The following is an 18,762-nucleotide window of genomic DNA, read 5'->3' as shown; positions in this document are numbered from 1 at the left end:
TTTCGGCCGCACTGACTGGTTCGCGCATGCATATAACGATCCGTGCGCATGCACAGTTGGGCAAACATCGCTCGGAGCGAACGAGCTGCCGCTTACGAGTGGCTCTGAATCAGGCCCATTATCTGTATGATATAAGCACCTCCCGGATATTATCTGTCTGATATAAGTACCTCCCGGATATATTCTGTATGATATAAGCACCTCCCGGATATTATCTGTATGATAGAAGAACCTCCCGGATATTATCTGTATGATATAAGGACCTCCCGGATATTATCTATATGATATAAGCACCTCCCGGATATTGTCTCTGTGATATAAGCACCTCCCGGATATTATTTATATGCTATAAGCACCTCACGGATATTGTCTGTGTGATATAAGCACCTCCCGGATATTGTCTGTATGATATAAGCACCTCCCGGGTATATTATCTGTATGATATAAGCACCTCCTGGATATATTCTGTATGATATAAGCACCTCCCGGAAATTATCTGTATGACATAAGCACCTCCCGGATATATATTCTGTATGATATAAGCACCTCCCGGATATTATCTGTATGATATAAGCACCTGTCGGATATTATCTGTATGACATAAGCACCTCCCGGATATTATCTGTGTGATATAAGCCCCTCCCTATATTATCTGTGTGATATAAGCACCTCCCTATATTATCTGTGTGATATAAGCACCTCCCGGATATATTCTGTATGATATAAGCACCTCCCGGATATTATCTGTATGATATAAGCACCTGTCGGATATTATCTGTCTGATATAAGTACCTCCCGGATATTATCTGTATGATATAATCACCTCCCGGATACTATCTGTATGATATAAGCCCCTCCAGGATATTATCTGTATGATATAAGCCCCTCCCGGATATTATCTGTGTGATATAAGCCCCTCCCGGATATTATCTGTGTGATATGAGCACCTCCCGGATATTATCTGTGTGATATGAGCACCTCCCGGATATTATCTGTGTGAAATGAGCACCTCCCGGATATTATCTGTGTGATATGAGCACCTCCCGGATATTATCTGTGTGATATGTGCACCTCCCGGATATTATCTGTGTGATATAAGCCCCTCCCGGATATTATCTGTGTGATATAAGCACCTCCCTCCCGGGTATTATCTGTGTGATATAAGCACCTCCCGGATATTATCTGTGTGATATAAGCACCTCCCGGATATTATCTGTGTGATATAAGCACCTCCCGGATATTATCTGTGTGATATAAGCCCCTCCCGGATATTATCTGTATGGTATAAGCACCTGCCGGATATATTCTGTATGATATAAGCACCTCCCGGATATTATCTATATGACATAAGCACCTCCCGGATATATTCTGTGTGATATAAGCACCTCCCGGTTATTATCTCTGTGATATAAGCCCCTCCCGGATATTATCTGTGTGATATAAGCACCTCCCGGATATTATCTGTATGATATAAGCACCTCCCGCAGATTATCTGTGTGATATAAGCACCTCCCGGATATTATCTGTGTGATATAAGCACCTCCCGGATATTATCTGTGTGATATAAGCACCTCCCGGATATATTCTGTATGATATAAGCACCTCCCGGATATTATCTGTATGATATAAGCACCTGTCGGATATTATCTGTATGATATAAGCACCTCCCGGATATTATCTGTGTGATATAAGCACCTCCCGGATATTATCTGTGTGATATAAGCACCTCCCGTATATTGTCTGTGTGATATAAGCACCTCCCGGATATTATCTGTGTGATATAAGCACCTTCTGGATATATTCTGTGTGATATAAGCACCTCCCGGATATTATCTGTATGATATAAGCTCCTCCCGGATGTATACTGTATGATATAAGCACCTCCCGGATATTATCTGTATGATATAAGCACCTGTCGGATATTATCTGTATGATATAAGCACCTCCCGGATATTATCTGTGTGATATAAGCCCCTCCCGGATATTATCTGTGTAATATAAGCACCTCCCGGATATATTCTGTATGATATAAGCACCTCCCGGATATTATCTATATGATATAAGCACCTCCCGGATATTGTCTGTGTGATATAAGCACCTCCCGGATATTGTCTGTGTGATATAAGCACCTCCCGGATATTATCTGTGTGATATAAGCACCTCCCGGATATATTCTGTATCATATAAGCACCTCCCGGATATTATCTGTGTGATATGAGCACCTCCCGGATATTATCTGTGTGATATGAGCCCCTCCCGGATATTATCTGTGTGATATAAGCCCCTCCCGGATATTATCTGTGTGATATAAGCACCTCCCTCTCGGATATTATCTGTGTGATATAAGCACCTCCCGGATATTATCTGTGTGATATAAGCACCTCCCGGATATTATCTGTGTGATATAAGCACCTCCCGGTTATATTCTGTGTGATATAAGCACCTCCCGGATATTATCTGTGTGATATAAGCACCTCCCGGATATATTCTGTATGATATAAGCACCTCCCGTATATTATCTGTATGATATAAGCACCTGTCGGATATTATCTGTATGATATAAGCACCTCCGGATATTATCTGTATGAAATAATCACCTCCCGGATATTATCTGTATGATATAAGCACCTCCAGGATATTATCTATATGATATAAGCACCTCCCGGATATTATATGTGTGATATAAGCCCCTCCCGGATATTATCTGTGTGATATAAGCCCCTCCCGGATATTATCTGTGTGATATGAGCACCTCCCGGATATTATCTGTGTGATATGAGCACCTCCCAGATATTATCTGTGTGAAATGAGCACCTCCCGGATATATTCTGTGTGATATAAGCACCTCCCGGATATTATCTGTGTGATATAAGCACCTCCCGGATATATTCTGTATGATATAAGCACCTACCGGATATTATCTGTATGATATAAGCACCTCCCCGATATTATCTGTGTGATATAAGCCCCTCCCGGATATTATCTGTGTGATATAAGCACCTCCCGCATATTATCTGTGTGATATAAGCACCTCCCGGATATTATCTATATGATATAAGCACCTCCCGGATATTGTCTGTGTGATATAAGCACCTCCCGGATATTGTCTGTGTGATAAAAGCACCTCCCGGATATAGTCTGTGTGATATAAGCACCTCCCGGATATATTCTGTGTGATATAAGCACCTCCCGGATATTATCTGTATGATATAAGCACCTCCCGGATATTATCTGTATGATATAAGCACCTGTCGGATATTATCTGTATGATATAAGCACCTGTCGGATATTATCTGCATGATATAAGCACCTGTCGGATATTATCTGCATGATATAAGCACCTCCCGGATATTATCTGTGTGATATAAGCCCCTCCCGGATATATTCTGTATGATATAAGCACCTCCCGGATATTATCTGTGTGATATAAGCACCTCCCGGATATTATCTGTGTGATATAAGCACCTCCCGGTTATATTCTGTGTGATATAAGCCCCTCCCGGATATTATCTGTGTGATATAAGCACCTCCCGGATATTATCTGTGTGATATAAGCACCTCCCGGAGATTATCTGTGTGATATAAGCACCTCCCGGAGATTATCTGTGTGATATAAGCACCTCCCGGATATTATCTGTGTGATATAAGCACCTCCCGGATATATTCTGTGTGATATAAGCACCTCCCGGATATTATCTGTATGATATAAGCACCTGTCGGATATTATCTGTATGATATAAGCACCTCCCGGATATTATCTGTGTGATATAAGCACCTCCCGGATATTATCTGTGTGATATAAGCACCTCCCGGATATTATCTGTGTGATATAAGCACCTCCCGGATATTGTCTGTGTGATATAAGCACCTCCCGGATATTGTCTGTGGGATATAAGCACCTACCGGATATTATCTGTGATATAAGCACCTCCTGGATATATTCTGTGTGATATAAGCACCTCCCGGATATTATCTGTATGATATAAGCTCCTCCCGGATATATACTGTATGATATAAGCACCTCCCGGATATTATCTGTATGATATAAGCACCTGTCGGATATTATCTGTATGATATAAGCACCTCCCGGATATTATCTGTGTGATATAAGCCCCTCCCAGATATTATCTGTATGATATAAGCACCTGCCGGATATATTCTGTATGATATAAGCACATCCCGGATATTATCTATATGATATAAGCACCTCCCGGATATTGTCTGTGTGATATAAGCACCTCCCGGATATTGTCTGTGTGATATAAGCACCTCCCGGATATTGTCTGTGTGATATAAGCACCTCCCGGATATATTCTGTATCATATAAGCACCTCCCGGATATTATCTGTGTGATATGAGCACCTCCCGGATATTATCTGTGTGATATAAGCCCCTCCCGGATATTATCTGTGTGATATGAGCCCCTCCCGGATATTATCAGTGTGATATAAGCACCTCCCTCTCGGATATTATCTGTGTGATATAAGCACCTCCCGAATATTATCTGTGTGATATAAGCACCTCCCGGATATTATCTGTGTGATATAAGCACCTCCCGGATATTATCTGTGTGATATAAGCACCTCCCGGTTATATTCTGTGTGATATTAGCACCTCCCGGATATTATCTGTGTGATATAAGCACCTCCCGGATATTATCTGTGTGATATAAGCACCTCCCGGATATATTCTGTTTGATATAAGCACCTCCCGGATATTATCTGTATGATATAAGCACCTGTCGGATATTATCTGTATGATATAAGCACCTCCGGATATTATCTGTATGAAATAATCACCTCCCGGATATTATCTGTATGATATAAGCACCTCCAGGATATTATCTATATGATATAAGCACCTCCCGGATATTATATGTGTGATATAAGCCCCTCCCGGATATTATCTGTGTGATATAAGCCCCTCCCGGATATTATCTGTGTGATATGAGCACCTCCCGGATATTATCTGTGTGATATGAGCACCTCCCAGATATTATCTGTGTGAAATGAGCACCTCCCGGATATTATCTGTGTGATATAAGCACCACCCGGATATATACTGTATGATATAAGCACCTCCCGGATATTATCTGTATGATATAAGCACCTGTCGGATATTATCTGTATGATATAAGCACCTCCCGGATATTATCTGTGTGATATAAGCCCCTCCCGGATATTATCTGTATGATATAAGCACCTCCCGGATATATTCTGTATGATATAAGCACCTCCCGGATATTATCTATATGATATAAGCACCTCCCGGATATTGTCTGTGTGATATAAGCACCTCCCGGATATTATCTGTGTGATATAAGCACCTCCCGGATATATTCTGTATCATATAAGCACCTCCCGGATATTATCTGTATGATATAAGCACCTCCCGGATATATACTGTATGATATAAGCACCTCCCGGATATTATCTGTATGATATAAGCACGTCCCGGATATTATCTGTATGATATAAGCCCCTCCCGGATATTAACTGTGTGATATAAGCCCCTCCCGGATATTATCTGTGTGATATAAGCACCTCCTGGATATTATCTGTGTGATATAAGCCCCTCCCGGATATTATCTGTGTGATATAAGCACCTCCCGGATATTATCTGTGTGATATAAGCCCCTCCCGGATATTATCTGTGTGATATAAGCACCTCCCGGATATTATCTGTATGATATAAGCACCTCCCGGAGATTATCTGTGTGATATAAGCACCTCCCGGATATTATCTGTGTGATATAAGCACCTCCCGGATATATTCTGTATGATATAAGCACCTCCCAGATATTGTCTGTGTGATATAAGCACCTCCCGGATATTATCTGTGTGATATAAGCACCTCCCGGATATATTCTGTATCATATAAGCACCTCCCGGATATTATCTGTGTGATATGAGCACCTCCCGGATATTATCTGTGTGATATGAGCCCCTCCCGGATATTATCTGTGTGATATAAGCCCCTCCCGGATATTATCTGTGTGATATAAGCACCTCCCTCTCGGATATTATCTGTGTGATATAAGCACCTCCCGAATATTATCTGTGTGATATAAGCACCTCCCGGATATTATCTGTGTGATATAAGCACCTCCCGGATATTATCTGTGTGATATAAGCACCTCCCGGTTATATTCTGTGTGATATAAGCACCTCCCGGATATTATCTGTGTGATATAAGCACCTCCCGGATATTATCTGTGTGATATAAGCACCTCCCGGATATATTCTGTATGATATAAGCACCTCCCGGATATTATCTGTATGATATAAGCACCTGTCGGATATTATCTGTATGATATAAGCACCTCCGGATATTATCTGTATGAAATAATCACCTCCCGGATATTATCTGTATGATATAAGCACCTCCAGGATATTATCTGTATGATATAAGCACCTCCCGGATATTATATGTGTGATATAAGCCCCTCCCGGATATTATCTGTGTGATATAAGCCCCTCCCGGATATTATCTGTGTGATATGAGCACCTCCCGGATATTATCTGTCTGATATGAGCACCTCCCAGATATTATCTGTGTGAAATGAGCACCTCCCGGATATTATCTGTGTGATATGAGCACCTCCCGGATATTATCTGTGTGATATGAGCACCTCCCGGATATTATCTGTGTGATATAAGCCCCTCCCGGATATTATCTGTGTGATATAAGCACCTCCCTCCCGGATATTATCTGTATGATATAAGAACCTCCCGGATATTATCTGTGTGATATAAGCACGTCCCGGATATTATCTGTATGATATAAGCACCTCCCGGATATTATCTGTGTGATATAAGCCCCTCCCGGATATTATCTGTATGATATAAGCACCTCCCGGATATTGTCTGTGTGATATAAGCCCCTCCCGGATATTGTCTGTGTGATATAAGCACCTCCCGGATATTGTCTGTGTGATCTAAGCACCTCCCGGATATTATCTGTGTGATATAAGCACCTCCTGGATATATTCTGTATGATATAAGCACCTCCCGGATATTATCTGTATGATATAAGCACCTCCCGGATATATACTGTATGATATAAGCACCTCCCGGATATTATCTGTGTGATATAAGCCCCTCCCGGATATTATCTGTATGATATAAGCACCTCCCGGATATATTCTGTATGATATAAGCACCTCCGGATATTATCTGTATGATATAAGAACCTCACGGATATTATCTGTGTGATATAAGCACGTCCCGGATATTATGTGTATGATATAAGCACCTCCCGGATATTATCTGTGTGATATAAGCACCTCCCTCCCGGATATTATCTGTGTGATATAAGAACCTCCCGGATATTATCTGTGTGATATAAGCCCCTCCCGGATATTATCTGTGTGATATAAGCACCTCCCGGATATTGTCTGTGTGATATAAGCACCTCCCGGATATTATCTGTATGATATAAGCACCTCCCGGATATTATCTATATGATATAAGCACCTCCCGGATATTGTCTGTGTGATATAAGCACCTCCCGGATATTGTCTGTGTGATATAAGCACCTCCCGGATATTATCTGTGTGATATAAGCACCTCCCGGATATTATCTGTATGATATAAGCACCTCCCGGATATATACTGTATGATATAAGCATCTCCCGGATATATACTGTATGATATAAGCACCTCCCGGATATTATCTGTTTGATATAAGCACCTCCCGGATATTATCTGTATGATATAAGCACGTCCCGGATATTATCTGTATGATATAAGCCCCTCCGGATATTATCTGTGTGATATAAGCCCCTCCCGGATATTATCTGTGTGATATAAGCAGCTCCCGGATATTATCTGTATGATATAAGCACCTGCCGGATATTATCTGTATGATATAAGCCCCTCCCGGATATATTCTGTATGATATAAGCACCTCCCGGATATTATCTGTATGATATAAGCACCTGTCGGATATTATCTGTATGATAAAAGCACCTCCCGGATATTATCTGTATGATATAATCACCTCCCGGATATTATCTATATGATATAAGCACCTCCAGAATATTATCTATATGATATAAGCACCTCCCGGATATTATATGTGTGATATAAGCCCCTCACGGATATTATCTGTGTGATATAAGCACCTTCCGGATATTATCTGTGTGATATGAGCACCTCCCGGATATTATCTGTGTGATATGAGCACCTCCCGGATATTATCTGTGTGAAATGAGCACCTCCCGGATATTATCTGTGTGATATGAGCACCTCCCGGATATTATCTGTGTGATATGAGCACCTCCCGGATATTATCTGTGTGATATAAGCACCTCCCTCCCGGATATTATCTGTGTGATATAAGAACCTCCCTGATATTATCTGTGTGATATAAGCACCTCCCAGATATTATCTGTGTGATATAAGCACCTCCCGGTTATATTCTGTGTGATATAAGCACCTCCCGGATATTATCTGTGTGATATAAGCACCTCCCGGTTATATTCTGTGTGATATAAGCACCTCCCGGATATTATCTGTGTGATATAAGCACCTCCCGGATATATTCTGTATGATTTAAGCACCTCCCGGATATTATCTGTATGATATAAGCACCTCCCGGATATATATTCTATATGATATAAGCACCTCCCGGATATTATCTGTATGATATAAGCACCTCCCGGAGATTTTCTGTGTGATATAAGCACCTCCCGGATATTATCTGTGTGATATACGCACCTCCCGGATATTATCTGTGTGATATAAGCACCCCCCGGATATTATCTGTATGATATAAGCACCTGTCGGATATTATCTGTATGATATAAGCACCTCCCGGATATTATCTGTGTGATATAAGCACCTCCCGGATATTATCTGTGTGATATAAGCACCTCCCGGATATTATCTGTATGATATAAGCACCTCCCGGATATATTCTGTATGATATAAGCACCTCCCGGATATTATCTGTATGATATAAGCAACTCCCGGATTTTATCTGTATGATATAATCAACTCCCGGATATTGGGCCTGATTCAGAGCCGGTCGCTATTTGCGCTCGCTCGTCCAGAAAATAGGGGTGGCTATTCAAATGAACCGTTCGCTGTTTGCGGTCTGTTCACGCCTCTAGGTCTGCACGAGCGAACAAAACTTGCGGTCGTTTTTTGGGAAACTACGCCCCCTGGCCGCTCGCATCCTATGTCATGTCCGCTATTTATTAGATTATTCGAGTACATCGAACAGGGTATGATCTGCTCGCTATTCTTGTGGTTGGTTTTTGCTACCACAATTTTGCCACAATTTCTGGCTTAAAACAACCCAGTGACATGGTCAATGACGCTGCTGTTTTAATTATGCACACCTATAAAACGCCCGTTTTTACCTTTAAGCACGCCTGCGATCGGATCTCCACTCCCCGTCTTCAAGCACCTTCCCTTGTTACCACCCACATACGCCTCATCCTGTCACTCAAATTATCAGGCATTCGCTATTTTGCGAGCACAAGAATTTCGGCCGCATTGACTGGTTCGCGCATGCATATAACGATCCGTGCGCATGCACAGTTGGGCAAACATCGCTCGGAGCGAACGAGCTGCCGCTTACGAGTGGCTCTGAATCAGGCCCATTATCTGTATGATATAAGCACCTCCCGGATATATACTGTATGATATAAGCATCTCCCTGATATTATCTGTATGATATAAGCACCTGTCGGATATTATCTGTATGATATAAGCACCTCCCGGATATTATCTGTGTGATATAAGCCCTTCCCGGATATTATCTGTATGATATAAGCACCTCCCGGATATATTCTGTATGATATAAGCACCTCCCGGATATTATCTATATAATATAAGCACCTCCCGGATATTGTCTGTGTGATATAAGCACCTCCCGGATATTGTCTGTGTGATATAAGCACCTCCCGGATATATTCTGTATCATATAAGCACCTCCCGGATATTATCTGTGTGATATGAGCACCTCCCGGATATTATCTGTGTGATATGAGCCCCTCCCGGATATTATCTGTGTGATATAAGCCCCTCCCGGATATTATCTGTGTGATATAAGCACCTCCCTCTCGGATATTATCTGTGTGATATAAGCACCTCCCGAATATTATCTGTGTGCTATAAGCACCTCCCGGATATTATCTGTGTGATATAAGCACCTCCCGGATATTATCTGTGTGATATAAGCACCTCCCGGTTATATTCTGTGTGATATAAGCACCTCCCGGATATTATCTGTGTGATATAAGCACCTCCCGGATATTATCTGTGTGATATAAGCCCCTCCCGGATATTATCTGTGTGATATAAGCACCTCTCGGATATTGTCTGTGTGATATAAGCACCTCCCGGATATTGTCTGTGTGATATAAGCACCTCCCGGATATATTCTGTGTGATATAAGCACCTCCCGGATATTATCTGTATGATATAAGCACCTCCCGGATATATTCTGTATGATATAAGCACCTACCGGATATTATTTGTATGATATAAGCACCTCCCCGATATTATCTGTGTGATATAAGCCCCTCCCGGATATTATCTGTGTGATATAAGCACCTCCCGGATATTATCTGTGTGATATAAGCCCCTCCCGGATATTATCTGTGTGATATAAGCACCTCCCTCCCGGATATTATCTGTATGATATAAGAACCTCCCGGATATTATCTGTGTGATATAAGCACGTCCCGGATATTATCTGTATGATATAAGCACCTCCCGGATATTATCTGTGTGATATAAGCCCCTCCCGGATATTATCTGTATGATATAAGCACCTCCCGGATATTGTCTGTGTGATATAAGCCCCTCCCGGATATTGTCTGTGTGATATAAGCCCCTCCCGGATATTATCTGTATGATATAAGCACCTCCCGGATATATTCTGTATGATATAAGCACCTCCGGATATTATCTGTATGATATAAGAACCTCACGGATATTATCTGTGTGATATAAGCACGTCCCGGATATTATGTGTATGATATAAGCACCTCCCGGATATTATCTGTGTGATATAAGCACCTCCCTCCCGGATATTATCTGTGTGATATAAGAACCTCCCGGATATTATCTGTGTGATATAAGCCCCTCCCGGATATTATCTGTGTGATATAAGCACCTCCCGGATATTGTCTGTGTGATATAAGCACCTCCCGGATATTATCTGTATGATATAAGCACCTCCCGGATATTATCTATATGATATAAGCACCTCCCGGATATTGTCTGTGTGATATAAGCACCTCCCGGATATTGTCTGTGTGATATAAGCACCTCCCGGATATTATCTGTGTGATATAAGCACCTCCCGGATATTATCTGTATGATATAAGCACCTCCCGGATATATACTGTATGATATAAGCATCTCCCGGATATATACTGTATGATATAAGCACCTCCCGGATATTATCTGTTTGATATAAGCACCTCCCGGATATTATCTGTATGATATAAGCACGTCCCGGATATTATCTGTATGATATAAGCCCCTCCGGATATTATCTGTGTGATATAAGCCCCTCCCGGATATTATCTGTGTGATATAAGCAGCTCCCGGATATTATCTGTATGATATAAGCACCTGCCGGATATTATCTGTATGATATAAGCCCCTCCCGGATATATTCTGTATGATATAAGCACCTCCCGGATATTATCTGTATGATATAAGCACCTGTCGGATATTATCTGTATGATAAAAGCACCTCCCGGATATTATCTGTATGATATAATCACCTCCCGGATATTATCTATATGATATAAGCACCTCCAGAATATTATCTATATGATATAAGCACCTCCCGGATATTATATGTGTGATATAAGCCCCTCACGGATATTATCTGTGTGATATAAGCACCTTCCGGATATTATCTGTGTGATATGAGCACCTCCCGGATATTATCTGTGTGATATGAGCACCTCCCGGATATTATCTGTGTGAAATGAGCACCTCCCGGATATTATCTGTGTGATATGAGCACCTCCCGGATATTATCTGTGTGATATGAGCACCTCCCGGATATTATCTGTGTGATATAAGCACCTCCCTCCCGGATATTATCTGTGTGATATAAGAACCTCCCTGATATTATCTGTGTGATATAAGCACCTCCCAGATATTATCTGTGTGATATAAGCACCTCCCGGTTATATTCTGTGTGATATAAGCACCTCCCGGATATTATCTGTGTGATATAAGCACCTCCCGGTTATATTCTGTGTGATATAAGCACCTCCCGGATATTATCTGTGTGATATAAGCACCTCCCGGATATATTCTGTATGATTTAAGCACCTCCCGGATATTATCTGTATGATATAAGCACCTCCCGGATATATATTCTATATGATATAAGCACCTCCCGGATATTATCTGTATGATATAAGCACCTCCCGGAGATTTTCTGTGTGATATAAGCACCTCCCGGATATTATCTGTGTGATATACGCACCTCCCGGATATTATCTGTGTGATATAAGCACCTCCCGGATATTATCTGTATGATATAAGCACCTGTCGGATATTATCTCTATGATATAAGCACCTCCCGGATATTATCTGTATGATATAAGCACCTCCCGGATATATTCTGTATCATATAAGCACCTCCCGGATATTATCTGTGTGATATAAGCACCTCCCGGATATTATCTGTGTGATATAAGCACCTCCCGGATATTATCTGTGTGATATAAGCACCTCCCGGATATATTCTGTATGATATAAGCACCTCCCGGATATTATCTGTATGATATAAGCAGCTGTCGAATATTATCTGTATGATATAAGCAACTCCCGGATTTTATCTGTATGATATAATCAACTCCCGGATATTGGGCCTGATTCAGAGCCGTTCGCTATTTGCGCTCGCTCGTCCAGAAAATAGGGGTGGCTATTCAAATGAACCGTTCGCTGTTTGCGGTCTGTTCACGCCTCTTGGTCTGAATGAGCGAACAAAACTTGCGGTCGTTTTTTGGGAAACTACGCCCCCTGGCCGCTCGCATCCTATGTCATGTCCGCTATTTATTAGATTATTCGAGTACATCGAACAGGGTATGATCTGCTCGCTATTCTTGTGGTTGGTTTTTGCTACCACAATTTTGCCACAATTTCTGGCTTAAAACAACCCAGTGACATGGTCAATAACGCTGCTGTTTTAATTATGCACACCTATAAAACGCCCGTTTTTACCTTTAAGCACGCCTGCGATCGGATCTCCACTCCCCGTCTTCAAGCACCTTCCCTTGTTACCACCCACATACGCCTCATCCTGTCACTCAAATTATCAGGCATTCGCTATTTTGCGAGCACAAGAATTTCGGCCGCATTGACTGGTTCGCGCATGCATATAACGATCCGTGCGCATGCACAGTTGGGCAAACATCGCTCGGAGCGAACGAGCTGCCGCTTACGAGTGGCTCTGAATCAGGCCCATTATCTGTATGATATAAGCACCTCCCGGATATATACTGTATGATATAAGCATCTCCCTGATATTATCTGTATGATATAAGCACCTGTCGGATATTATCTGTATGATATAAGCACCTCCCGGATATTATCTGTGTGATATAAGCCCTTCCCGGATATTATCTGTATGATATAAGCACCTCCCGGATATATTCTGTATGATATAAGCACCTCCCGGATATTATCTATATAATATAAGCACCTCCCGGATATTGTCTGTGTGATATAAGCACCTCCCGGATATTGTCTGTGTGATATAAGCACCTCCCGGATATATTCTGTATCATATAAGCACCTCCCGGATATTATCTGTGTGATATGAGCACCTCCCGGATATTATCTGTGTGATATGAGCCCCTCCCGGATATTATCTGTGTGATATAAGCCCCTCCCGGATATTATCTGTGTGATATAAGCACCTCCCTCTCGGATATTATCTGTGTGATATAAGCACCTCCCGAATATTATCTGTGTGCTATAAGCACCTCCCGGATATTATCTGTGTGATATAAGCACCTCCCGGATATTATCTGTGTGATATAAGCACCTCCCGGTTATATTCTGTGTGATATAAGCACCTCCCGGATATTATCTGTGTGATATAAGCACCTCCCGGATATTATCTGTGTGATATAAGCCCCTCCCGGATATTATCTGTGTGATATAAGCACCTCTCGGATATTGTCTGTGTGATATAAGCACCTCCCGGATATTGTCTGTGTGATATAAGCACCTCCCGGATATATTCTGTGTGATATAAGCACCTCCCGGATATTATCTGTATGATATAAGCACCTCCCGGATATATTCTGTATGATATAAGCACCTACCGGATATTATTTGTATGATATAAGCACCTCCCCGATATTATCTGTGTGATATAAGCCCCTCCCGGATATTATCTGTGTGATATAAGCACCTCCCGGATATTATCTGTGTGATATAAGCACCTCCCGGATATTATCTATGTGATATGAGCACCTCCCGGATATTGTCTGTGTGATATAAGCACCTCCCGGATATTGTCTGTGTGATATAAGCACCTCCCGGATATTATCTGTGTGATATAAGCAACTCCCGGATATATTCTGTGTGATATAAGCACCTCCCGGATATTATCTGTGTGATATAAGCACCACCCGGATATATACTGTATGATATAAGCACCTCCCGGATATTATCTGTATGATATAAGCACCTGTCGGATATTATCTGTATGATATAAGCACCTCCCGGATATTATCTATATAATATAAGCACCTCCCGGATATTGTCTGTGTGATATAAGCACCTCCCGGATATTGTCTGTGTGATATAAGCACCTCCCGGATATATTCTGTATCATATAAGCACCTCCCGGATATTATCTGTATGATATAAGCACCTCCCGGATATATACTGTATGATATAAGCACCTCCCGGATATTATCTGTATGATATAAGCACGTCCCGGATATTATCTGTATGATATAAGCCCCTCCCGGATATTATCTGTGTGATATAAGCCCCTCCCGGATATTATCTGTGTGATATAAGCACCTCCCGGATATTATCTGTGTGATATAAGCCCCTCCCGGATATTATCTGTGTGATATAAGCACCTCCCGGAGATTATCTGTGTGATATAAGCACCTCCTGGATATTATCTGTGTGATATAAGCTCCTCCCGGATATTATCTGTGTGATATAAGCACCTCCCGGATATATTCTGAATGATATAAGCACCTCCCGGATATTATCTGTATGATATAAGCACCTGTCGGATATTATCTGTATGATATAAGCACCTCCCGGATATTATCTGTGTGATATAAGCACCTCCCGGATATTATCTGTATGATATAAGCACCTCCCGGATATTATCTGTATGATATAAGCACCTCCCGGATATTATCTATATGATATAAGCTCCTCCCGGATATTGTCTGTGGGATATAAGCACCTCCCGGATATTGTCTGTGTGATATAAGCACCTCCCGGATATTATCTGTGTGATATAAGCACCTCCCGGATATTATCTGTATGATATAAGCACCTCCCGGATATATACTGTATGATATAAGCATCTCCCGGATATATACTGTATGATATAAGCACCTCCCGGATATTATCTGTATGATATAAGCACCTCCCGGATATTATCTGTATGATATAAGCACGTCCCGGATATTATCTGTATGATATAAGCACCTCCCGGATATTATCTGTGTGATATAAGCCCCTCCCGGATATTATCTGTGTGATATAAGCAGCTCCCGGATATTATCTGTATGATATAAGCACCTGCCGGATATTATCTGTATGATATAAGCCCCTCCCGGATATATTCTGTATGATATAAGCACCTCCCGGATATTATCTGTATGATATAAGCACCTGTCGGATATTATCTGTATGATAAAAGCACCTCCCGGATATTATCTGTATGATATAATCACCTCCCGGATATTATCTATATGATATAAGCACCTCCCAGATATTATATGTGTGATATAAGCCCCTCCCGGATATTATCTGTGTGATATAAGCCCCTTCCGGATATTATCTGTGTGATATGAGCACCTCCCGGATATTATCTGTGTGATATGAGCACCTCCCGGATATTATCTTTGTGAAATGAGCACCTCCCGGATATTATCTGTGTGATATGAGCACCTCCCGGATATTATCTGTGTGATATGAGCACCTCCCGGATATTATCTGTGTGATATAAGCCCCTCCCGGATATTATCTGTGTGATATAAGCACCTCTCGGATATTGTCTGTGTGATATAAGCACCTCCCGGATATTGTCTGTGTGATATAAGCACCTCCCGGATATATTCTGTATGATATAAGAACCTTCCGGATATTATCTGTATGATATAAGCACCTCCCCGATATTATCTGTGTGATATAAGCCCCTCCCGGATATTATCTGTGTGATATAAGCACCTCCCGGATATTATCTGTGTGATTAAAGCACCTCCCGGATATTATCTATATGATATAAGCACCCCCCGGATATTGTCTGTGTGATATAAGCACCTCCCGGATATTGTCTGTGTGATATAAGCACCTCCCGGATATTATCTGTGTGATATAAGCACCTCCCGGATATATTCTGTGTGATATAAGCACCTCCCGGATATTATCTGTATGATATAAGCACCACCCGGATATATACTGTATGATATAAGCACCTCCCGAATATTATCTGTATGATATAAGCACCTCCCGGATATTATCTATATGATATAAGCACCTCCCGGATATTGTCTGTGTGATATAAGCACCTCCTGGATATTATCTGTGTGATATAAGCACCTCCCGGATATATTCTGTATCATAGAAGCACCTCCCGGATATTATCTGTATGATATAAGCACCTGCCGGATATATACTGTATGATATAAGCACCTCCCGGATATTATCTGTATGATATAAGCACTTCCCGGATATTATCTGTATGATATAAGCCCCTCCCGGATATTATCTGTGTGATATAAGCCCCTCCCGGATATTATCTGTGTGATATATGCACCTCCCGGATATTATCTGTGTGATATAAGCCCCTCCCGGATATTATCTGTGTGATATAAGCACCTCCCGGATATTATCTGTGTGATATAAGCACCTCCCGGAGATTATCTGTGTGATATAAGCACCTCCCGGATATTATCTGTATGATATAAGCACCTCCCGGATATTATCTGTGTGATATAAGCACCTCCCGGATATATTCTGTATGATATAAGCACCTCCCGGATATTATCTGTATGATATAAGCACCTCCCGGATATTATCTGTGTGATATAAGCACCTGTCGAATATTATCTGTATGATATAAGCAACTCCCGGATTTTATCTGTATGATATAATCAACTCCCGGATATTGGGCCTGATTCAGAGCCGGTCGCTATTTGCGCTCGCTCGTCCAGAAAATAGGGGTGGCTATTCAAATGAACCATTCGCTGTTTGCGGTCTGTTCACGCCTCTAGGTCTGCACGAGCGAACAAAACTTGCTGTCGTTTTTTGGGAAACTACGCCCCCTGGCCGCTCGCATCCTACGTCATGTCCGCTATTTATTAGATTAATCGAGTACATCGAACAGGGTATGATCTGCTCGCTATTCTTGTGGTTGGTTTTTGCTACCACAATTTTGCCACAATTTCTGGCTTAAAACAACCCAGTGACATGGTCAATAACGCTGCTGTTTTAATTATGCACACCCATAAAACGCCCGTTTTTACCTTTAAGCACGCCTGCGATCGGATCTCCACTCCCCGTCTTCAAGCACCTTCCCTTGTTACCACCCACATACGCCTCATCCTGTCACTCAAATTATCAGGCATTCGCTATTTTGCGAGCACAAGAATTTCGGCCGCACTGACTGGTTCGCGCATGCATATAACGATCCGTGCGCATGCACAGTTGGGCAAACATCGCTCGGAGCGAACGAGCTGCCGCTTACGAGTGGCTCTGAATCAGGCCCATTATCTGTATGATATAAGCACCTCCCGGATATTATCTGTCTGATATAAGCACCTCCCGGATATATTCTGTATGATATAAGCACCTCCCGGATATTATCTGTATGATATAAGGACCTCCCGGATATTATCTATATGATATAAGCACCTCCCGGATATTGTCTCTGTGATATAAGCACCTCCCGGATATTATTTATATGATATAAGCACCTCACGGATATTGTCTGTGTGATATAAGCACCTCCCGGATATTGTCTGTGTGATATAAGCACCTCCCGGATATTATCTGTATGATATAAGCACCTCCTGGATATATTCTGTATGATATAAGCACCTCCCGGAAATTATCTGTATGACATAAGCACCTCCCGGATATATATTTCTGTATGATATAAGCACCTCCCGGATATTATCTGTATGATATAAGCACCTGTCTGATATTATCTGTATGATATAAGCACCTCCCGGATATTATCTGTGTGATATAAGCCCCTCTCTATATTATCTGTGTGATATAAGCACCTCCCGGATATTATCTGTATGATATAAGCACCTCCCGGATATATTCTGTATGATATAAGCACCTCCCGGATATTATCTGTATGATATAAGCACCTGTCGGATATTATCTGTATGATATAAGTACCTCCCGGATATTATCTGTATGATATAAGCACCTCCCGGATATTATCTGTCTGATATAAGCACCTCCCGGATATTATCTGTGTGATATAAGCACCTCCCGGATATTATCTGTATGATATAAGCACCTCCCGGATATATTCTGTATGATATAAGCACCT

The sequence above is a fragment of the Taudactylus pleione genome, unplaced genomic scaffold (genome assembly GCF_031769625.1).
Source record: "Taudactylus pleione unplaced genomic scaffold, aTauple2 ptg001445l, whole genome shotgun sequence".
Lineage (NCBI taxonomy): Eukaryota > Metazoa > Chordata > Amphibia > Anura > Myobatrachidae > Taudactylus > Taudactylus pleione.
Note: the sequence above shows the minus strand (reverse complement) of the source record.